This window comes from Atractosteus spatula, chromosome 9 (assembly GCF_055471065.1).
Source record: "Atractosteus spatula isolate fAtrSpa1 chromosome 9, fAtrSpa1.hap1, whole genome shotgun sequence".
Taxonomy (NCBI): Eukaryota; Metazoa; Chordata; class Actinopteri; order Semionotiformes; family Lepisosteidae; genus Atractosteus; species Atractosteus spatula.
Genome location: NC_142714.1, coordinates 32554477 through 32579400, shown reverse-complemented (window position 1 = coordinate 32579400; position 24924 = coordinate 32554477).

Sequence of the window (24924 nt, the reverse complement as noted above, 5' to 3'; positions counted from 1 at the left end):
TTAACAGAGCGTTTCATAATTTCTAACAACGAAAATGTTTTAAATTGCAACACTTTTATCATTCAATGAGAGCTCAAAATATCACAAAGATCCTCAAGAGCTCAACAAAGACAACAAAAAAAGATATGTGTATAAGATACTGTCCATGGGAATCCAAGCTTTTTTATCTACGCTAAGAAGTAGTCTTTAAAATTTCTTCATTACACAGTGAAGTCAAAATTCCGGGATGTGCCTATATTAGAAAATACAGGACTTCTTCGAATGTATATCAGGCAATCAGACTTCAGGGCCGGAATTATCTGTTTTATAATGGGGAATATAGTGTAAAATCCTGGGTTCGGTAAAATGTTTCAGGCATTCATGTGAAGGACAACAGAGCTTTCACTGGCCAATTATGATTATTATCATTATTATTAATAATGATATTAATTTAAGGGTCTAAATATCTAAACATATGTATCTATATAGCAGGTAGTATCACTGTATTCCACTTTCTTTGTAAACACGGAAAAACAGATTCACAATGCGACGCTGTCACTGTGAAAAAAAAAGGTTTGAACACCCTATATTGTAATAGGCTGCTGATCTAAGAATAGGAATGTTCCTGCTGTCAGAGGGGCTGGAAAGTGCCTGCGGTCATTTAATTAGTATTACAATTCACACTGATTCCCATGTGAAGATATGGACATAAGAATATTCGTGCGTGGTCAAAAAATTGCATTAAGCACTTAAAATTAATATAGTTAATAATATTAAACTGTAACATGCTGTAACAAGATCGGCTAAACTGGGAAGAAAATGCTTTCAGAGAAAATGTTTCAGGTGTGAAGAATATAGATCTCCAATGCAATTTCAACCAAACCTGTTCCCACACACCCTGCCTCTACTGCCATTAGAATATACACAAAGCACTGAAATCTTTCTAGCTAATGATCAGGTGTTTCCGTCAACACCTTCCAGCAGCACTCCCGTGCCCAGACGAGAGACAGAAACAAGACAAGCCTGCCAGCCCAAGAGAGAGCGAGAGAAACACCAAGGTGTATGGAACCAGGGAACTATTTACATGGAAAACGGGCGATCTCCCCACGGGGGGATGTCCGTCCATTTCACTGTTACCTGGATACCTCTTTATTTAGAACTCACTCTCCCCCCTGTCTGTCTGACTTCTTTTAATCCTTCTGTGCCCGGATTGCAGCGGGTAAGATGTTTTTCCAAGAAAAAAAGAGAAATTAAAAAAAGAGAAATTTCACCAGAGCCCCTTCTCGTGTCTAATTTTTAGTTTGGAAGGATTCAAGCAGGATTTTAGATGAAAAGCAGCGACCTTAATCAAGCCCAAATCATAATTGAACCCATTCAGAGCCTACATTACATTTTACCGTTTCATTCTAAGCAGAAGACCCTCACACCTGAAGAAGGCTTGCGTTTTCTCTCTTCTCTTTTAAGCATGTGTACAATGCTGTAATACAATTTTAAAATAATTAAAAGTTTAAACAGTATCAACTAAACTCCATTAATATATCGAGTGGAATTAAATAAATACAGCTGTTTAGTATAGATTACACTTTTCTAAAATGCATTTAAAAAATAAAAATGATTACAATCTAATCTTTCCACGTTTGATCCCAAAATCCCAAGAAAAATAAATAAACGGGGAGAAAGCTATGCTGAAAGTTTATTAAGATACTTAGAAGACAAAGATAACAATTTTGTTGCATTTGTATGATTGTGAATCAAACAATACATTTAATTAAACAGGCTTTTACGATTTAAATCAAAATGCGATTTAAATCAATATAAATGTTTATATTGTAACACACACTGTACAGCGTCTATTTCTCTATAAAAATTTAAAAGATCGTTTGCGCAGCCTAAGAGGGGGGGTCTCCTCTCAGTGACAGCTGACAATCCTCCATACACTCAAGTGAAAAATTAATAATGCCAATGTAAACGTCGTATTTACAATTTGTTGATAATATAAATGTTAAGTTCTCTAAAGCTTTGTGATAGTTTACCCAGGCAGCAAAAGATCAGCTACACTGGGAAGATGCAGCACTGAAGATATGATTAATAACTTTTTTAATCTGAAGGGAGATCTAAAGGGATCCCCCCCACACACACGATAGAAGCAGGAAGCAGAAACAGGGACCGTTGTCAGAGGTAAAGAAGGTGACTATTCATTGTTATTAAAAATGACTTACATTCAAACATGTTCTTATATTTAGAAATATAAAAAGTCAATTAATTGTCCATAATATTGCTATTTTATTTTTTCAAAGAAATGTTTCTTAAAAGAAAAGTCATGGCGCAGGCTGGATTTGAACACCCAACCTGTGGTTCAGAAGTCAGGCCTGTAGACCACAGTACCACCCACAAGGTCGCATGAGGAGTGGTGAAACAGCCCTACTCATAGATTATCAACAGACATTGTACAGCATGTACTATTGTGTTGCAGTATATGAATATAATTATATCGTTATTAATTTCTTTAGATACGCGATTCCATATTATAATACCAGAAAAGCTTAAAACTACCACTTTTATACACGTTATTTCACATGTTAGTTAAAGACTTTGATGCTTAAAATGTTTAGGGAGAAATGGAATACTGGTTTGTATTTTTTCTTTAAAGTACCGAGACCAGCCGTATACTGTAATACCGTATGTTTATGTTCCAAAATTAATATCATTTATGGCCTTCACACGCGTTATGCTCCTATACTTTTTATGCTCAGCTACTAAGATTTCCCTTCCATGGTAAAATTCCATATAAATATTCAATACTAAAACGGGCACAGTAAAGACATTTAAATCTGTCTACGACCGACCAACGCACCACGAGTGCAACCTGTTGGTCAACCAATCACGTACCGTGCGATGACACGTGATGATGCGCGATGACGTAGCCAATTACCCGCGGTACGTGTCTGTGCCGCGCACTTTGAATGGCTGCATCTGTATGCCAACACCTGGAATGTATTGATACCATATCCCCAGTAATGCTCCTCAGGCCTAACAAGCACACTGTTGCTCCACCTTAGGAAGCATCAGACACAGAAACAGTAACAACACAGTAACATCCTTCTTTCTTTTCACTCAGTCTGTGGTGCAGTGGCTCGGTGAAAGTGCGATGCGTGGATCCATCGATCTCATCCTGTCACTCAGATGGCACAGTCAGTAGTTAGTGGCACTTGATATGGTCCCTCCCAGCAGGATTGCAACATCTGGCAGGGTATCTCTTCTTCACATCTACTCGCCAGGTATCCGGTCATGTCTATTCTGGAGGTCCCCAAGCATCCAGCACCTGTTCACGAGCCCTGTGCACCGCTCCAGTTAACAAACTTACAATACTGTAATAGAGAGTTAGTAAATTCAACAGTCTGTTTAGCCAAACTTGACCCTCCAGGGAGTTTCTTTGGCTGCACGTGATGATCTCAAATGGGCTCAGTCTCACAGTTCCGTTTGCTCCAGCCCGCAAACTGCACAGGACCACAGGTAGAGCATCTACCCACGGTGTTCCTTCGGTTGATATTTCCTTAGTTGGTCTTTCAGACTGTGGGTGATGGGGGCAATGTGTCTTCCATCTCACCCCTAGTGAGGCGATTACAACCTGGCATATCTTCCCACTGTAGTATGCCCCTAGATCAGTATCCAAGGGGCAGGGCAGTCCGCACCACGGGATCATCTTTGTCATACACCTGGGTATCTGCCAGCATGAATTTCTGGCTACAAAATGGCATTAGGCTGTTAGGGCATGCAGGGCATCTGGTGTGCTGATGGCCCCACACCCCATCATCATACAACCCCACATTCTTTTCACATTTTTTCTAACCACATCTATTAAAGGCCTCGACCTGAATTCTCCCTTTTCCCCAATAGAGGTTTCACAGGGGTCTCAGACTCCTGCTCACCCAGTGCCGCTCGCCTGGCATCTGCATCTGCACGGTTGTTCCCTTGAGTTACTGGAATTATTTATTGTGTTATTTACACCTTACTACAGCTACTTCAGTCGGCATCTGCAAAACTACAAATCAGTTCAGAGACAAGCCCAGTATTCTTAACTAGAGTCCCTGTCGTTGTGAGAGAATCCTATTTCTCCATAGCCATTCAGAATTGTGGCCTACATGCAACAAATACATACATTATATACATATACAGTAACCCTTTAACATCTTTCTTTTTACAATTTTCCATCAGGGCTCTAAACTGGCTTGCTGCACTGAGGCAGTGGAGGGACATTTTCCGGTCGTTTGCACCTCGAATTCTGTTGTAACAACTCAGCCTGTTCTCTGTTCTCCCTCATGCACCAGAGAGGACCCATCAGTAAACAGTATTACATTTTCTTAAATTTTCACGGTCCCCCACCCTTTGGCTACAGCATCTAATGGTATAATAGTGCCTACCTCCATGCTCCTGCATCAGCACAGCTGCCCAGAACCCTTTTTCCACACTTACATAAAAAGGAATGGTTGATCCATCTGAGGAAACCCCAGTCTCAGCACCTGTAAGAGAGCTTGTTTCGAATTATTACAGGCGGCTTTTGCTGCTGGAACCAAGGCAATCTTGTCCTTGTACTGCACTCCCCCCTTAAGCAGATCTGTTAAAAGTTGTGCTCACCCCATAAAAACATTGCACCTAGGCCCTGTTAAAATTACACACTGCTAGACACAAAAGGGCCTTATCATAACTGCTTAATATTAGACACTATAAACCTGAAGCAACTCAGACTTGTGGGTTTCCTCGTCAGGGGAAGCACTCAGAATACCATCAACATACTGAGTGATCACTGTCAGTTGAAGCCACTTGATACCCTGTTCTGGATAGTCATTCCTTGTAATGCTGCATAACATCCCAATCCAATAGATCTGGGATAAAACCACCCACATTCACGTGATAAGTGCACGTGAATGTTAAAAGCAATGTTAAAATCTGGTACTCAGCACTCCTGTGGCCTCCTGCCGTCTCCCCATATACATTACTCCATAGCCCACTGTTGAACAGTGAAGTGAGACAAGCAAGACAGTAATGCTCCAGTATCCCATAACAGAGAAACCAACACACCATTAACAGTACATTTTAGGTTTAACTCCTTTTACGCACTGGACTGGGACAGACTTTGGGAGGCTACAAGGGATTTACAGGATCTAATCTTTAGGTAAACAGATCTCTTCCAAGACTGTTTATTCTCCCCAGACAGAGCTCTTAGCAGGGTGATACATTTTTCACTGTTCTTCCCTGTCAGTTGAACCACAGGGCAGGTCCCTGCTTCCTTTATCCTGCATGCGCCTTCTGCAGTATCTGGTTTCAAGCCATATAAATAAATTCAACTTTTGGTTCACCTATTACAACTAATTATATTTAAATACAAAAACTGTTTATCTAACTCATTTTTAAGTCCACCTGTACTGTACTTACAGGTTTCAAATGCTCTCATATTTTCCAATCTCTTTTTTAAGTTGATTTTCGTCAAGTCTCTCTAGTTATGTCTCTAGCCAGTCTGGCTGGCTAAACAAACTCGCACCATCATTTAGTATACCAAAACTCAGTTACTCACTGCGGTTTTTTACACACACACACATACGTAAATGCCGGCACACAAATTCATAAAACATACATACAGATCAAAATTTATATTTTTCTCTTCGTACTATAATGCACTGTATTTTATTTCACTTCTACATGTATCCTTTTTTCCTTTTAACAGCGTAACTTCTCATAAACTCGACATCACTTATTATCCGTCTGTTTATTTTTTACCACTGCTCAGACCAAACACCGTCTGACAGTCTGTACCACTTTTTCAGCTTTCGATCCTCCTGCACAGCCTCTTTTCACTTTTGTTCATACTCTTTGTAGCGAGTAAAGTATCTTTTCTTTCAGGTTTTTTTTTCTCCCGTAAACACACTTTTTAGTAATCACATTCCAATTTCTCTTTCTTTTTTCTCTCATGTATCCACCACCACTGGTGCCAGCCGCACACCAGGGTGGCAGCTACATCCTTGTGCTTTTGCCAAAACTCATATGCTTTCTTTACAGGCATCTTCACCCCAAACTCCCTCTGACAAACTTAGCTTCTTCTTATATTTTTCCTCCTTTACACTTTTCCAATATATAAACGGACCCTTACACTTCTTTCTCAAACCACCAGTTAGCACACATGTTTGGTTTCTTTAAGAGTTACTTTGTCGTGTGTGAGGTAACAGCTCATAGAGTTGGGGGATGCTTTCTCTTGGAAATCCTGTGCATTTCTGCATTCATTCAGCTAAGGCCGTCTGTTACCTCCAGATCTAAATGCCTCTCAGAGTCTTTAGAGAGGACTTACACAGCACTGTTCACAAGCAAGGAACGAGACCTCGAGAACTCCCTTCCTTGATCAGTAATTCACCATCCCCAGAGCGCCAGCATCGCTGCTTTTGCCCCGGGGTGGACTTAAGCACTAAGCTCAATCAGGGCTATTCTCGGATCTCAGCGTCCTTTAAATCCTGCTACTTAGTGCTTTGCTCTTTCATTATGAGGTGTGTTTAGTGTTGTGCGTGTATATGTATTCACAAACAAGAAAAACACCAGAAACATACATATATCATCTTCTACTTCTCTCCTGTTCCCTTTTAAACAAAAAACCACGCCACGCCAATCCGTGCACGATCAAGGCGTAGCTAATCTCAGGACCCCTGTGTGCAATTAAGGCCAAACCAGTCCTGTATTATATGTGCAATTAAAGCACCACTCAAGCTCCAGAACCCCGGGTGCAATTAAGGCCCACACCAATCCTAAGCCTCAGAACTCCGGGCGCAATTAAGGCCCACACCAGTCCTAGATTACGTGCCTACCTTAAGGCACCACTCAAACTTCAGGACCCCGGCGCAATTAAGGCCCACACCGATCCTGAGCCTCAGAACTCCGGGTGCAGTTAAGGCCCACACCAGTCCTGAGCTTCGCGGTAAAGGTCCAAACCCGTTCAAAAACTCCACGTGCAATTAAGGCATACACCAGTTTCGAACGCCTGTACACAATACCACCCATTACATACACCGGTGTCTTCCCCGGGCCAGAGGTATCCAGGAACTCATGTTTACTCCGTCATCTCAGGCGATTCTCACAGGGAGCAGAGACTTCCCAATCAGTCAGACGAGAGAGTCGTAACTTTTAAATAAAAGAGGAGTCCTTACCTCTTAGTAATTGTGCGCGCTGACCATCTCTCCTGCCGATGGGAAGTTCTGCACCTTCTGGGGCATCCGCTGACTACGCCAAAATTGTTGTAACAGAAAGAATAAGGTTCTGGATCCCGAGATGAAGTTAAACAGATGAGTTTATTGCATGAAAGGAACAATAAAGCCAAAGTCTTGTTTCCTGAAAGAAACAACAAAACTGATGTATTGTTCAAGGTGCCGGTACAAACTTTAGGTTTATATAGTCCTTCCTTGCTGCTTCTGACGTCATTCGTTATTATGGTAAAGGGGGGAGGTCACGTGTTTGGCCAGTTTACAGCTTTTTGGCCAAATGGTCAGGGATTAAGTCCCCAGGGGGTTCCCTAACTCTCCTAGCTCTCATCTGGAATCCTTATCAGTTCTCCCTTTCCTGCCATAAACTCCTGTTGCTTAGACGTCTAATCTTCAAGCAGAAAGGACTTAATTTAAACCCCATCTTTACTTTTACTTCAATTATATTCACAAACCATTTTATTTATTTAAATATTTACATAAATTCACACTGTGCTACACTTAATTAGTGATTGATTCATACAACAGTTTCTTTCAGGAGATAAATTAGACACTATGAACCCCATTGGATATTTATATAAATCTGATTTTGTTCCAGGAAGGCTCTCATGGTCAAATGTATTTTTCTTTGGGGTTCATAAACTTTTTTATCTTCACTGTATTTACTAGGAGTAAATTAATGTCAATTACAAGAAATTGGTTCAATTACTAGAATGTTGTCTGCATAGAGTTTGTATGTTCTCTACATGTTTGAGTGGGTTTCCACTGGGTACTTCAGTTTCTTCCCACAGTCCGAAGAAATACTGTTCTTCTGTAAACATTGGTCCTGGTGTGTGTGCCTGTTTGTATCTGTATGTGTCATGTAATGGACTAGCATTACATCCAAGGTGTATCACACCCTGTGCCTGTTGCTTGCCAGATTAGTCTCCAACGTGCCTTGTAACCCTGTGCTGGATAAGCGGATTAGAAAATGAATAGATGTATTTAAATGTATAGAAATCAATATCTTTCTTCCTGGTTACAGTAAAATGATGCAACAAAGTAGAGGTAGGAGACAGAAAGAATACTGATTCAATGCAGTTTGGAAGTCAGCTTGCAGTAATATGGGTGTATTATGGTTATGAAAGAAGTTTAATAGGAATTTAATCAGCTATCCCATGAAGATTATGTTAAATTAATTTTAGTAATTCTGAAAATCTGTTTTATTTTACTGGAAGTGGAATTCCTTAAAACGTCATATTGATTCTAGTCTGTATTTAAATGTAGTCTCTGTTTTTTTATGAAAAGGTAACACAATAAAACATGCTTGAATTACTGTATTTAGTGTATTATTGAACTTTATAAATGTACAGGTTAGGAGTAATCAAACATGATACTTTATGACAAGTAAAAAGTGAAAAAGACGACAAATATTTATAAATATTACGTTTTTTTTAAAGCAAAATGTACTTTTAAAATAAACTCTATGTAGTAAGGAGCCCTCTACATTTTCTAAACTGGGTTTAGAAATATTATAAACAATGTGTTCTGTTAATTAAGGTTCTAATCTCAAAGGAATTCAAGGTGACACATTTTCAAAAAAATAAATGCATGCATTCAGCTGGCAATTTTAATCAGAGATATGTCAGAAGAGGAATCAATTCATACAATAATTATTGTGTTAAAAAGTGCTGCTCTGACATTGTGTCACATTGGTTACAGATTAGAGTGAGGCTTTTTTTCTTAAACTAATAATATTTCTAATTAATTTTTCCATTAATTAAAAGATTGCATATTTAATTTTAATATTTTTTTCCTACCACAATCAATAATTGTGAAGTTAGATTGTCCCCTTCTAGTATAAAGCATACATATAATGCTATCAAAAATAAATATATGGTGCTTGTAATAGACCTATAATATTTCTATGTTTTTGAGCTGTGGTATTGCTAATACTACTAATAATAATTGATTTAATTTTTATAGAATTTTTAACCCTAAAGAATTTCATATTGCTTCATATATAAGAAAACACCCACTTAATCCTCCACTGATGTGCAGCAATCCATCTGGGAGTCATTATGTTTCAGCAGCTCCATTAAACAGAAGATCAAAAAGAGAAGTAAGAATTTGCTTCACCAATTGAATAAACAGAAAATTTATATTTTTTCATTTCTTTAGGTGAGGCCAAATTGTGCAGCCTAAAGTATGTCAAGATACTAACTTACTCTAATATCATAATATCATATCGTACGCTCTTTAAGATGGCGCTGACAGGGAAGGCTGCCATCCTGCCAGCTCCCATTCGTCCTTGTCTATTTCTTTATTTTTTTATGTTTTTCGTACTGCTAACTGCACATACTGCTTGCTCGGTGATTAGATATGACCGACGAACACTTATAGACATAAGATCGAATATTGGCACAGTTAAATTGACACCAATAATTACTGCCGACTATATGGACTGTGGTGTCTCACCTGTACCTGTACTTTGAAGAAGACGGCGTCGTAGGAAGAGGGGTAAACGGGCAGGCGTTTTAGTAAGATTGAGGCAGCGCAGCAATCGTGCCCCGCTCCCGAGTATACTTCTTGCTAATGTTCAGTCACTGGACAATAAACTGGATGAACTGAGAGCAAGGCTTGCTTTCCAACGGGACATCAAGAACTGCAACGTGTTGGCGTTCACTGAAACCTGGCTTGACTCTGCTATCCTCCCGGGAGGATTTTCTATTTACCGTCAGGACAGAACAACGGATTCAGGTAAGAGCAAAGGTGGCGGGGTTTGCTTCATGGTAAACAATTCCTGGTGCACAGACGTGGAGATTATTTCAATATCATGCTTTACACATCTTGAATATTTGACAATAAAATGTCACCCTTTCTATCTCCTGAGGGAGTTTCCATCGGTAGTTCTCACAGTGGTGTATATTCCGCCGCAGGCAAATTTCACAAAGGCACTGGATGACCTACACTCTCACCTTAACAGACAAGAGAATACACATCCTGAGGGGGCATTCATCATAGCGGGTGATTTCAACGGTGCTAACTTGAAGAAAACAATGCCTAATCTACATCAACACATCGACTGCCTGACGCGCGGAACAAACACTTTGGACAATGTTTACACTCCCTTCCGGGATAGTAACAAAGCCCACCCCCGACCTCCTTTCGGCAAATCCAATCACGCCTCTATTCTGCTACTTCCCGTTTACAAGCAGAAGCTTAAACAGGAGAGGCCAGCATTAAGAACCATTCAACGTTGGTCGGATGAATCGGATTTTATACAAAATCACTGTTTTGCTACCACTGACTGGCAGATCATCAATCTGTATACGGACTATGTTGCTGGCTACATCAGTAAATGTATTGAAGACGTGGTTCCCAGGATTACTGTTCGCACATATCCAAATCAGAAACTGTGGGTAAATGGCGAGATACGCGCCAAACTGAAAGCTAGGACAGCTGCTTTCAATTCTGGCGATATGGATAAATACAAAAAATCCAGATACGACCTCAGGAAAGCTATCAAAATAGCTAAATACAACTACAGAGTACAATCAGAGTCATATTATCACGGCTGCAACACACAGACCATGTGGAGTGGTATACGCACCATTACAGACTACAAAACGCAACTCAGCTATATCGCACAACAGTCTGCCTCTCTTCCTGATGAGCTAAATTAATTCTATGCTCGCTTTGAGGTCAGTAACACAGATCCAGTCAGGAAGATTCCAGAAATCCAATACAGAAACCCACTGATCATATCCAGAGCGGATGTGTGTAAAGTTTTTAAAAAGACCAATCCACGCAAGGCTCCTGGCCCTGATGCTATCCCTGGCCGTGTTCTGAAAGCATGTGCAGACCAGCTGGCAGATGTCTTCTGGGACATATTCAATCTCTCTCTAGCTCAGTCTATAGTTTCTTCCTGCTTTAAGAAAACCACCATTGTCCCTGTTCCTAAGAAACCCAGAGTCAGCTGCCTAAATGACTACCGCCCTGTTGTACTCACATCAGTTATCATGAAGTGCTTTGAGCAGTTGTTCAAAGCATATATCACCTCCTCACTGCCTGACACCTTAGACCCACTGCATTTTGCGTATCGCCAGAACAGGTCAACAGAAGATGCTATTGCCACTGCCCTCCATACTGCCCTCTCACACCTGGATAAGAAAGGAACATATGTGAGAATACTGTTTGTTGCTTACAGCTCAGCATTCAATACCATAGTGCCCTCAAAGCTTGTCATCAAACTCCAGGACCTGGGATCGAACACCTCCCTCTGTAATTGGATCCTGGACTTCTTGACAGAACGTCCGCAGGAGGTGAGGGTGGGCACCATCATATCCTCTACCCTGACTCTAAACACTGGAGCCCCCAAAGGCTGTGTGCTTAGTCCTGCCCTCTACTCCGTATTTACCCATGATTGTGTCGCCAGGCATAACTCAAACTCCATCATTAAGTTTGCAGATGATACAACAGTCATCGGCCTGATCACAGATGGTGAAGAGTCTGCGTACAGGGAGGAGGCTGAAACCCTGGCAGCATGGTGCCAGGAGAACAACCTCTTTCTGAACATCAGTAAGACTAAGGAGATGATTGTGGACTATAGGAAACACCAGGGAGGATATCACACACCTATCTACATCAATGGGACTGCAGTGGAGAGGGTCAGCAGTTTTAAAATCCTGGGAGTTAACATCTCAGAGGACTTAACCTGGATCCACCACACCAACACCGTGGTTAAAACAGCACGGCAGCGCCTATTCTTTCTCCGTAGGCTAAAGACATTTGGCATGCCATCACATATCCAGGCCAACTTCTACAGGTGCACTATTCAGAGCATCCTGACTGGTTGCATCACTGCCTGGTATGGGAACTGCTCCGCCCGGGATTGCAAAGTACTGCAGAGGGTGGTGAGTCAGCGCAGCTCATTACCGGCTGTGAGCTACCAAACATCCAGGATATCTACTCAGCTAGATGTCTGAAGAAGGCCAGGTCCATTCTCAAGGACCCCAGTCATCCCAGTCACAAACTGTTTTCCCTACTACCGTCCGATAAACGGTACCAAAGCATTCAGTCCAAGTCCAGCAGACTACGGAACAGCTTCTACCTTCAGGCAATAAGACTGCTAAATAGCCAACCTGCAGCTCCTTTAGCAAATCACCTATAATGGCTACATGGACACACAGTTTTCACTGTATTCAGCATAACTGCACTACTTGTATATAGTAGTGATATGGCCAGCAGCCATATCACTCTGCAACTCACAACTGGCAACCCACTGAAGCTAAGCAGGTGTGAGCCTGATCTGTTCCTGGATGGGAGACCTCCTGGGAAAAACTAAGGTTGCTGCTGGAAGAGGTGTTAGTGGGGCCAGCACCCTTCGGTCCATGTGGGTCCTAATGCCCCAGTATAGTGATGGGGACACTATACTGTAAACAGGTGCCGTCCTTCGGATGAGACGTAAAACCAAGGTCCTGACTCTCTGTGGTCTTTAAAAATCCCAAGGTCTTTCTCAAAAAGAGTAGGGGTGTAACCCTGGTGTCCTGGCCAAATTTCCCATTGGCCCTTACCAATCATGGCCTCCTAATAATCCCCATCTATGAATTGGTTTCATTACTCTGCTCTCCTCCCCCCGATAGCTAATGTGTGGTGAGCGTTCTGGTGCACTATGGCTGCCGTCGCATCATCCAGGTGGATGCTGCACATTGGTGGTGGTGGAGGGGAGTCCCCATTACCTGTAAAGCGCTTTAAGTGAAGTGTCCAGAAAAGCGCTATATAAATGTAAGCTATTATTATTATTATTATTATTATATATTGCATACACCATGGTCACATAGCACATAGACACATAGCAGTAACCTCGATTTTGTGATTTTGTGTTTTTGTGAGCTCGCAGAAAAGACATTTCATTGCCAGCAACTACTGCTGCATGCCGTATTGTTGTGCATTTGATAAATAAACTTTGATTTAATTTTGATTTAAATGGTGTTATTGGACCTCAGTATAATGAAACCATCTATAGAAAAGTAATCCCTGTCATAATGCTAAGGCTTCATTGGAAGATTTTGGTTCATAAAGAGCAATAACACAAATTGTTCCACCATCGTAACCTGCAATGAGAACTGTAATCCTTAATGCTGTAATATATGTATATCCGTTTATTTATGCTGTAAATTGTTGCCAAAAATGCTTTCTTTTAAGTGAAATTATATGGACCTCAGAAAAATGATGTGCAATTTTGATTCCCTACCACAAAACAAAGAACATTTAGAACTCTATGCAAACCAGTATTTAAATTATAGATCGAAAATGCAAATTGCTCATTTTGATCCTATTTAATGAGGAAGATAAACCCTGTGGGAAAAACATTGTAATTGATTGATCTGTGGCTTCACCACAATTAATATTCAGCTTGTATTTCTTTTAATATTTCCATATTTTAAATGTACCTGCACATATTTTGATATTTCATCTTCAAACTACTACATTCAAATTTATAAATACAAATTGTTAGCCAAATAGCAATACCCTCCAGATGTGTTATAACTAGGAAAAAAATAAACTGTTGCCTAAGTATAGTCAATACAATCAGAACACAGACAACAGAATTATATAGGGAGTGCTGACAGTCTAGGATCAGTGTCTGCCAAACATCAGACATATCTGATATCCCAGCTAGAGGAAAACCATAAAGGTCAGAGGACTGCAGCAGAAGACTAACTCAGAGAAACTGGAAGTGCTTTTTTCCATTTAAAAATAACAATATTTTACAATATTTTGGCCAATGAGCACTTCTTAGGACAGAGATTAAAAAGTAGCAGTAAGAACCGAACATATTAAAAGCATGTGTCCATGTATATATTTTAGAATTTAGACTAAACACCACACTGTAATAACCAAAATTAAATTAAATTATCTGATGTGCTTAAATCAATAAGCTTCAAAAGTTCAGAAACTTTTTATACTGTATCTCATTAAATAAAGCCTATTGTTATATCCTACCTTAGGTTCTAGAAATTACTTCATAATTTCAGAATTTTTTGGTCATTTACAGTTCCTAAGCATTAAATTACAGTATTCAGATTTCTAATTTGCTTGAAAGCTGCAAAGATTTAGGAAGAAGAAAATTGCAAGGTCTACTAAATGTCTTAAAGTGGGTATTTCTTGCAAAAAAATGTTTGTAAGGAAATTTACAGGCATACAATGGCTATTTAACTTGCATAGGTGATATTAACGAGAAGTGAGCTTCAAAGAAGCTGTACAGTTTAACAGAAATGTCAGATAATACATTCCATGGGCTGGGGTGGAATTTATTTATAATTGTTTAAGGGCCTTTGAGTTAAATTAACCATTTATTAAGTATTTTATGTTAGCATTTTTGTACAACCTTTTTTTATTATATTGAGTATACAATCCCATCCCAATATATATTAAAATTAGCACATTCTCCTACTTTACTTTAAAAAGTATAAGGAATATATTACAGAATAGGTAATAAAAATGAATATTTTTTTTTCAGGTTTATAGGAACAAACCTTTGACATTCTATATTCTACAGGTTTAAATACTATAAGGTGACATTTATGGCTGCCAACTTTTTTAGGTGTTTTACATTTTTAGAATATCACTTATGGTTAACCACACAACCAGAATGCTTTCTTGAGCTTACTTGAACTTACTTTAGGCACGTTGAGATAGGGGTAAGCACAACTTCAGGGGCCACATTTTTCTTTTTTTGTAGTTAGTAATACAAGTGCTAAAAATAAAATACATGAACTTATAATGTGTCCTAATTCAACTGGAATTAAAATGCAATGCATAGCCTCATCTTTAAGGTGGATTAGTGACAGGGAATATGTCATTCAATATTTTTATTCTTTGAACTGCATATTTAACGTTAAATATTAGATTATACCCCTTTGCAAACACTAGACCTACATCATGGAATTCTCTTTATAGAGGTAAAAAGAGATACTGTATGAAATATGAAAAGTCCAGTGTTCTAATTATAATTAAAAAAGATTATGGCCTCTGAAAATAGTCAACTTAATAGTCATTTTAATATCATTTTTATAATACCTATCAATGCAAATTCAAAATTCTGAAGAAGCAATGAAGTTGCTAATTCACTTCAGGAGTGCTTTGCTTTTTTATAGAAATATGTTTTTTTATTGTGACAACAAATTATAAACAAAATACTCATGAAAAAGCTTGAAAGAAAGTTTAAATGGGGAAAATAATTAGGATAATGAGACTTACAGCTGTGAGATTAAGAATGACTTTTGAAGGAAAGTATCTTGGTTATAAATAATTCTAAAATTAAAATATATATTTTGGTCAGTTGTTTTTTCTTTAGGAACTGAGAACCAAGATACTGAGTGGTTTAATATTGAATAACTTCAGTTCTTAACATGAGGCACACAGTGTAAACTTACAGAGATAACTTAAAATAAAGGTTTATGCTGCCTGTGAAAAGTGTATGGTTTATGCATGCAGGTGTGATGCCAACTAGAGAGGGTATGGCATATCAATCTTTGCTTCCCTATCTAATCAAGTTATTGATGGTTACTTCTACCATTCTTCTATTAGTTTTATCCTTTTGCTTTCTCTCTTGGACTATTTATTGATTTTAGACAAACACATCCCAGTGCTCTGTCTGCCAGATTTCTAATTGTTTAGCTTAAATTTGATATCTAATGATTCGGTAATCAGGAATGCGTTATTGCCTTCATCATGGTATGATGCTGTAAATTTGTTTAAGCCATAACTTTGTTATGCAAGAGTTTCAAATAACTAATAGTGTCTTTATGCTTCCCCATAGCAGGCGGTAGCTATTGGTATTTACTGTCTGTCAGGGTGCATGCCGCACATCTGTTGTCATAGGCACATGCTGAGAATCTCTTATTTTAACGTTTATTTTCTCAAAAAGAGAAAATACTATGGAACGTTTCCAGAGGTTTGGACAGAATGGCACTGAATACGAATACTGTAGCTGGTAGTGAGGACATAGCTACCAACCTGTGCGAGGACACTACTGCTGCTTTCTTGAAAATACATGTTGCGTTTAATACCATAATACCACCAGTTGATCTCAACCGTTTTTAATGCAGGATTCGGCTCAAAGCTCATTTTGCTGACGATTCCTCCTCAATGGTAGCGGACAACAACCCTGTCACTGATGCCATTAACAATATCGTTGTTGAATACTCATTGAGAATACTCTGTGGTATTTGCAGAGATGGGACTTTTCTAACATGTATAAAAATTAAAAACGATTAAAATGTATAATCTCTACGCATGTAATGCCATTAGGAAGTACAATAAGCACCTGCTTGTTTAGTGGTGGTTTCAAATCTAAAACTAACTGGTGTGAAAGCTGTTAAATGATAATTAAAAGACTTCAAGCTAAAAGAAATTATTTACGTTCCACTATTAAATTTTAAAGGCAGACACGTTCAGTGCCATTAGCAGTATTGCTAAGCTCCACAGCTCCTCTCAGTCCCGCCTCTTCTCTGACAGAGCTCAGTGGGTGGTGTGCTGCTTCACACCACTGTAGGAAATGGGTGTTGCATTTACAAAATTAAAGTGTTTAAAATGTTTAATGAAAATATAAAAAAAACTTACAGCTTACATAAAGATTCTAAGCTGATCACGAGGAAGAAAAATCACCAGTTTTTATGCATAAAATTGTTTTGAACAATCTAAACCCGTTTTTAATCGATTTTAAAGTCATGCAATGTCTTATTTAGGCAGAGACACGTTGTTTCTTATTTTTTATTTTCTTTCAAATTAAAAGAATCAGTTGACCATTGTGCCATACCATATTGTTTTACATTTTTATGTTTTTGAGAGACTTCAGAACGCTTCAACTGATGCATAAAAAATGTAGTATAATGCGTTCTCCTGTTATGAAGTCTGGGATCTTCCTTATTCAAACTAAGGTTTCTAAAATGCAACCAGGTACTAGATATTGTTTAAATTAAAGCTGTGAAAATTTTCACTAATCACGATCTGTGGTTTGAAGGCTCTGTGTCAAGTGTTGGCAGAGTTATTGACATCTGAAACATCCTGTCTCATAAATAGGCATTTTAATAAGCGAAGGTTATGAAAACCAGAGAAAACAAATGATTCTCAAAAATGTACAAGTTTGAGATTATTATTATAATAATAATTATTATTGTTATTATTATTATTAAATTAATGCTGTTAATAATGATCAGACATATTATTAAAGTTTCAGTGGTATGTTTATTATCACTTTGTTATTCTCGATTCTAATTATAATATATACAATTTCATTTTAAGGCTTGTTGTAAAGGCTTGTGTTAAACTACCCCACTGAATTAAGTGTTCTGAATTGAGTTAAACCAGTTGAACTGGTTTTTACTCCCACTGATTGACTGTATTCACATTTGCTCATTCACATTTTTAGTTCATTATTAATATCACTTAACATTGAATATGTTATAATATTAAAAAAACAACAAGTTGTTAATATAGTTTACATAATATTTACTATTTTATTTTTTATTTTTATATTTTTATTTTTTATTTATATTTTTGTTTGTTAGAAGAAAAACTTCTGCTCTAAGCAGGTATTGAACTCTGTTCTCCTAAATAGTGCTCCTATTTATGAGCCCACTGTCCTACCAGGCTGCTCAGAAACACAGCTGAAACAAACAGCTTAAAAATGTTTTGAAAGTAATAATGCATGAATGAGTCAAATTAAAAATAAAACATGTTTACAAAGAAAGTGGACTACAGTAATACTACCAGGTATATAAATACATATATTATACTTAGATCCTTAAATTACTATAATTAATAATTTCTTTAGATAAGCAATTCCATATTATATTCCCTATTTAGCGGAATCTAAAAAGTAAACTTTTTTATTGCGATAATGAGTGCAAGTATTCATAGGTTTTAATGTTAAAAGGTTGAAACATATAGCTTTTATAAAGTATATAAACTTAATATAGTCAGAATGAGCACGTCAAAACTTTTCCAAAATAACCACAGTAAGTAACCGAGTGAAAGACTTTTGTAGCGGCAATGCTCGTTAATAAGACAGAATTAAGTGTTGCGGTGCTTTCCCAAATGAGGCCCCAACTCTCTGTTCATCTCTGTGGTGCAGCCACAGAGAAACTATTCATGCAGGCTGATTTAAAGATGTTTTCTTTTGATAAGGGACAGCTCCCAAATGGGGATGCACTTAGCTAAGCCTGGCTATCATGATCAATGGTCATCCATTGGTGCCTATCTGTCTAGGGAGTGCCAGATGGACATCTGGACTGCATTCCTAGGTGTCAGGAGTAAGTGACTCATATCTCACCTTGATCAACCAATCAGGGACTGGTAGGGCCGAGTAACCCACATGGGACTCTGATGCCCATGGAACTTTCAGCCAATGAACGAGCTGAAGTTCCTCCAGGTAAAAACAGGTAACACAGAGGGCCTGAGAGAATTCTGTGAACTTTTTCGGACAATTCTAAAGGGAATTCAAAGGAGAATTCCAGGGCAGGACGGCCCAGGAGCAGAAGGCTCCCAAGGGCAGGACATTCTCGCAGCGCGCCTCCTGACCATCCTGAGACTCAGCCCGGACAACCACGGAACGGCCATTGTGTCCGAGTGCCAGAACTTTCCTCTGTTCTAAGAGTCTAGAGCGGAGGTTGCCAGAGAGTAACCAGAGGATCCAACCGAGGTTAGCATCAGCAGCAAGCCTCGTGAACAGGTCGGAACTGTGGACAGCTGAATCACTATTCAGAACTAGCGCTTCATCAGGAACGAACCGGTCCTCTTCCTGACTTGCTGGGACCCACAGTCATCTTTTCTCCTGTGCACAAACTCTGCTAGTTAAAGCCAACACTAACTAGCCGGTCAGTGAGCATCAGCAGCGCACCGTCGCAAGCCGCACAGCACAGCCTGGCACGGAGCCAGAGAGCTCGCAGGAGATCTGAATCCCCAGAGATTGGATGAGTATTCAACTTCAATGCATTACAACTCGAGAATTCAATTGTTAACCCAACCAGTTGATATCAATTTAATTCCTAAGAGTTATGTACTTGTTTTGAGTATCTAATGTAGAAGTTATAACCAAGTTCATTTATGAAACGGTCTAAATGAATGATATACCGAACGTATGTCCTCTTGATATATGTAACTCTTCGTAACTGATTGAATATATACCTTTTGTATTCTGATAACCCTCTCGATAAGATCTGTTAGGTTTACATGCATATTCTATGTATTAATAAATGTATCCTCGTGTATTAGTACCTGTGTGTGTGCGTAGTTTGAGTTATATCGCATGGTTGGATTCTAAAGCCATTAAAAGAATCATTTTGTGATTTACGGCTACAATTAATAATTGTCCCCGTAAATGCCCAAACCCTACAGAACTGGTGCCTTCAGAGAGCACACTACACTTTGATGCATAAAATGTTCATAAAGAATGTGGGATGCACCACATGTGCCACCTTTCTGACATGCTCGTTCTGACAATATTAAGTTTATATACTTTATAAAAAGCTGTAATGTTTTCACCTTTTCTATGAATACTTGCACTCGTTATTGCAGTAGAAAAACGTATACTGTTTAGAATCCGCTTTTATAGGGAATATAATATGGAATCACATATCTAAAAAAAATAATAAAAATATTAATTTAAGGATCTAAATGTTATATATTTTTATAGCTCAAAGTATAACCATGTTCCACTTTCTTTGTAAACATCTGCATCAACTTCTTTCATTCATTCGCTCATGATTATTTTTCAACACTCTCTCAAGATGACAACTGGGGAGAGTGGATTAAGTGCATACCATTAAACCCTGCGACCAATGTTCGATTCCCACTCAAGGCACATGTTTCTCTTGCAACATAACGCTTATTTTTAAAAGACAGTAGTAAATATTATGAACATTATATTGACATTTTATTTTATATATCACAACATGTTCAATAAATAAATTGAAAGTATGAATAAGCAGATATGAATACTCTCAACAATGGGAGTGAAAAACAGTTCAACTGGTTCAATCCAATTAAAAAATACAGCATCCCAATGGGGCAATTCAAGATAAGCCGTTACAACAAGTCAGAAAACAAAATAGTATATTGTAGCAAATGCAGGTTCTTGGGCTTGTACCCTCACTGCTCCCGCCCCAGTTCGTCCCTCACTGAATGGTCTCGAACCCAGTTATCTGGCATTGCTCAACAGAGGTGTTGCTAGCTGAGCTAAAGAAAAGCTTCTCTATCCTGGGCAGCCAACAACCCTGCTATGTGTAGGGGAGGGCGGTGACGTCAATGGGCTGCAATCAGCTTGTACAACATGTACAGATGCAGAAATTAAAAACAAGCGGAGTACGCTGTGGTATTACGCAGTGGACGTGTCGCCTCAAAATGCATGACCAAATGCAAATTAGATTATGTTAATAGTATCCGGAATCACCTTGTAAAACCACCAAGAGGAGCTAATAAAGCTTAACCTCTCATGTACAGCATTTGAGCTTTTAAATTTAAACTGTGTATTACAGCATGTTAATCATCATTCATTAAAAAGTTGGCATATTTTATGAAAGCAAGATTGCTCAGTTGGGCAAAAGTACACAACCTACCTTTATCATAATTTTTTTAATTATGCAGAAATATTTTATGCATCAAAGTCTTTACCGAAGATATTACTAATAGTATTAATAATGAATGACCTTGGAGAAGCTGTAAACTCAAAGTATTACCCTGGTCCACATTCTTTGTAACCGTCTTTGTAAATGAAAATACTTTATTTTTTAATTGACAAAAAGTAACACTACAGCATTTAGTTGATCCGATCACGTATTTGTTTCCAATCATACAAAGTAGGTCTTGAGAATCTCCGATTCACCATGCCTTTCACATGCTCATAAACGATATTAATTTAGGAACATAAACATATTATGTAAACTGTACTGTATATTGCTGGTCTTGGTAGTTTAAAGAAAAAATACACACCAGTATTCCATTTCTCCCTAAACATTTTAAGCATCAAAGTCTTACATGTGGTTATTTTGGAAACGTTTTTACTTGCTCCTACTGACCATATTTAGTTTCTATTAAGGGATTTCTATATTTATGTCTTTATTTAGTGGTTACATTAGTGACAAAGGCTAAACTTTTAGCTTCAGTAACGCGTATGCTGTATGGCATACATGTTTGTTTTGGGTTTTGCTTGTTCACATATCTCCCCTTTTTATAAAATGACATGGTTTAAAACTGTTCCAGAGCCACTGTTGTTTCATCAGTTAAAAGTACATCATGAAATGCCTCTCCCTGTTCAATCCATTGGAAAAAAGAAAAGGAGCATAAAGCGTCTGATGGTCATAAACAATATTAATTTAGGAACAGCATCAGAGATATGTTTTAACTGCACTGCATCGGAGAGAATACCATAGATTCCATAAGAATCAGTATAGCTTCTGGGAAGTGCATTTTTCCTGCATTAAAGTTTAACTCGTTCAGAGCACCCTACGTTACAAACTCCAAGTGTTTCATTTTGAGCTGAAGACCCTCACACCTGAAAAAGGATTCAAAGCCGAAACGTAGCAGGCTGACGCTCCTCCATACACTCAAGTGAAAAATTAATAACACCAATGTAAATGTCATATTTACAATTTGTTGATAATAAAAATGTTAAGTTCTCTAAAGCTTTCTCAGTCAAGTATGATAATTTACCTAGGGAGCTGTGTAAGCATGTTTAGGCAGTAAACGATCAGCTAAACTGGGAAGAAAATGTTTTCAGAGAAAATGTTTCAGCTGTGAAGAACACAGATCCCCAATGCAATTTCAACCAAACCTGTCCCCACACACCCTGCCCCCACTGCGATTAGAATATACACAAAGCACTGAAATCTTTCGAGTAGATGATCAGGTGTTTCGCAGATGTAGGCATAGTACGTAATTCAGGCTTTACGAACTCTAATAGTTAATTAGGGTTATTAATAATTAGAGTTCATCAAGCCTGAATTATGTACTATGCCTACGTCTGCAAAACACCTTGGCTAGTTAATGCTACAGTACTTCACTTTCTCGGGCGTAATTTTTTTAGGCAAAAACCAGGCTAACAGGCTTGTTTTGTGATCTTCCTAAGATTGTTAAGCGCAGTGTCAAAATGTTTCCATATGAAAGGATTAATATGAAAGGCAGTGACGTCACCATCCTGAGGCGTCTGTGTGGCAGATCTGTGATGTGGTTGAGTGTGAATTCTGGTTGATTGGGGGAAAAAAGACCTATTCGAAACGTGTATTTTAAACGTTTAATTAAGAAGTAAAAACCTTATAGCGTACACAGATTTCTAAGCTGATCAGGAGGAAGAAAAAACACCCATGTTTCACACATAAAAAGTAATTATTACCTGTTGTTATTTTTTTTAAAGTCGTGCAATGTCTAAGCAGGAACATATCATTATATCTTATATATGAAAAATACATAATATAGCACCCAAACAAACACAAATGTGTTTTTAATAAAATGCTTTTATTCATTCATAATCTGACTCACATAACTCACATTCCCGAATGCTCCCCACCTCGCTTAACAATTTTAGGAAGACTAAGGAAGGAATATGTCTGTATTCAACGAGTGTCTGAGTCACTGTGTCCGTCCTATATGTTGTAACAGAAAGAATAAGTTTCTGGATCCCGAGATGAAGTTAAACAGATGAGTTTATTGCATTGAAGGAACAATAAAGCCGAAGTCTTGTTTTCCGCAAGAAACAACAAAACCGAAATATTGTTCAATGTGCCGGTACAAACTTTAAGTTTTTATAGTATTTTCTTTTCCGCTTCTGATGTCACTCGGTCTTATGGTAAAGAGGGGGGTCATGGTATTCGGCCAGTTAAGAGATCCTGGCCAAATGGTCAATTTAAGATTACACCACAGGGGGTTCCTAGCTTGCATCTGGAATCCTTATCAGTTAACCCCCTTTCCTGCCATAAACTCCAGCTTATTGTTTAGAAGTCTAATCTTCATGCAGAAAGGACTTAAAATTAACCCCGTCTTCACATCTTACTTCATATATAATAATGCCACAAGATGTCTTTTATGTGTCGCAAAAAAACTGACTTGCTTTAACAAAATATATTTACTAATCCTTTCGCCTGGCAATCTACCTGAATGCCCAACTATCTGAGAAGCCATCCGTGAAACCAAAAGAACAACAATTGAATGAGTGTTGATAATAAGAGAGAGAGAGAGAGTCCCTGTTACCCCCTGTTACGACATCAAGTGTCTAGGGGTAAAGGGGTGTAACATTTAGGATAATTCTTTTGGAAGCAGGTGAGTTTTGGTGAGGGACTAGGAAGCGTGATAACAAGGGTAAGGAACTAGAGTGGTGCCAAAGAAAAGAAAGTAAACAAAATTGAGCTGGCTAGGAAAGTGACGGAAAGCTAACCTGACTGCAAAAGAAAACCCAAAACACACGGTCTTCGGCGTCTTCAACACCCCAACTAACCTCCCCTGACTACCCAAAACCATACAAGACAACCGGCACTCACCTGTACTAAACTAGTGTTACTAATACAAAGTCAACTCAGTGTGTAAAGTGTACCCAACAACCTAAACTAACCTTATATACAAAAGTTCACACAAAAACACAAGCGAACCAGGAATACAAATAAGGGAGAACAAGAGTAATCAACAGGAACAGGGTACAAAAGAACACAAAGGTTGAACATGTAACACGTTAGTGCAAGGTAATGGCAAAACAAGGATAAACACACAAACAAACGAAAGTACAAAGAAACTAACAGAAAACCAATAAAACAACAAAGCCGAAGCAATAACCAAAAGCGAAGCGAAGCAATAACCAAAACCAAATGGGACCGAAGTCAAACAAAAGGCTTCTTCCTTCAGAAAACCTCCATGTTATATGCTGAATAAGATGTGTTCTGATTGGCTGATAATTAATTGATGATGACATCATACTGAAACAGTGGTGTGATGGTGGGCCAATGGGGGAGGGAGAACCATCAAGGGTCAGCAGTGTGGAACATAAAAAAACACACACAGACCACACACTGGGACGTAACACCCCCATTTTGATTTAAATTGCAAACGTGTGTTTAATTAAATGTCTTTATGGATTCACAATCTGACAAATGCAACGTAAATCGTTAACTTTGTCTTCTAAGTATCTTAATAAACTTTCAGCATAGCTTTCTCCCCATTTAGATTTATTTTTCTTGGGATCTTGGGATCAAATGTGGAAAGATTAGATTGTAATCGTTTTTATTTTTTAAATACATTTTAGAAAAGTGTAATCTATACTAAAAAGCTGTATTTATTTAATGCCACTCGATACTTATATTAATAGAGTTTAGTTGATATTGTTTAGACTTTTAATTATTTTAAACTGTATTTAAAATCGTACACATGGTTAAAAGAAAAGAGAGAAAATGCAACGTTTCGGCTGTGAAGCCTTCTTCAGGTGTGAGGGTCTTCAGCTCAAAATGAAATGCTAAAATGTAATGTAGGCTCTGAACGGGTTAAACTATGATTTGGGCTTGCTTGACGTCACTGCCTTTCATCTGAAATCCTGCTTGAATCCTGCTAAACTAAAAATTAGACACAAGAAGAGAAGAGGCTCTGGTGACATTTCTCTTTTTTTGGAATTTCTCTTTTTTTCTTGGAAAAATATCTTACCCGCTGCAATCCGGGCACAGAAGGGTTAAAAAGAAAGTCAGAC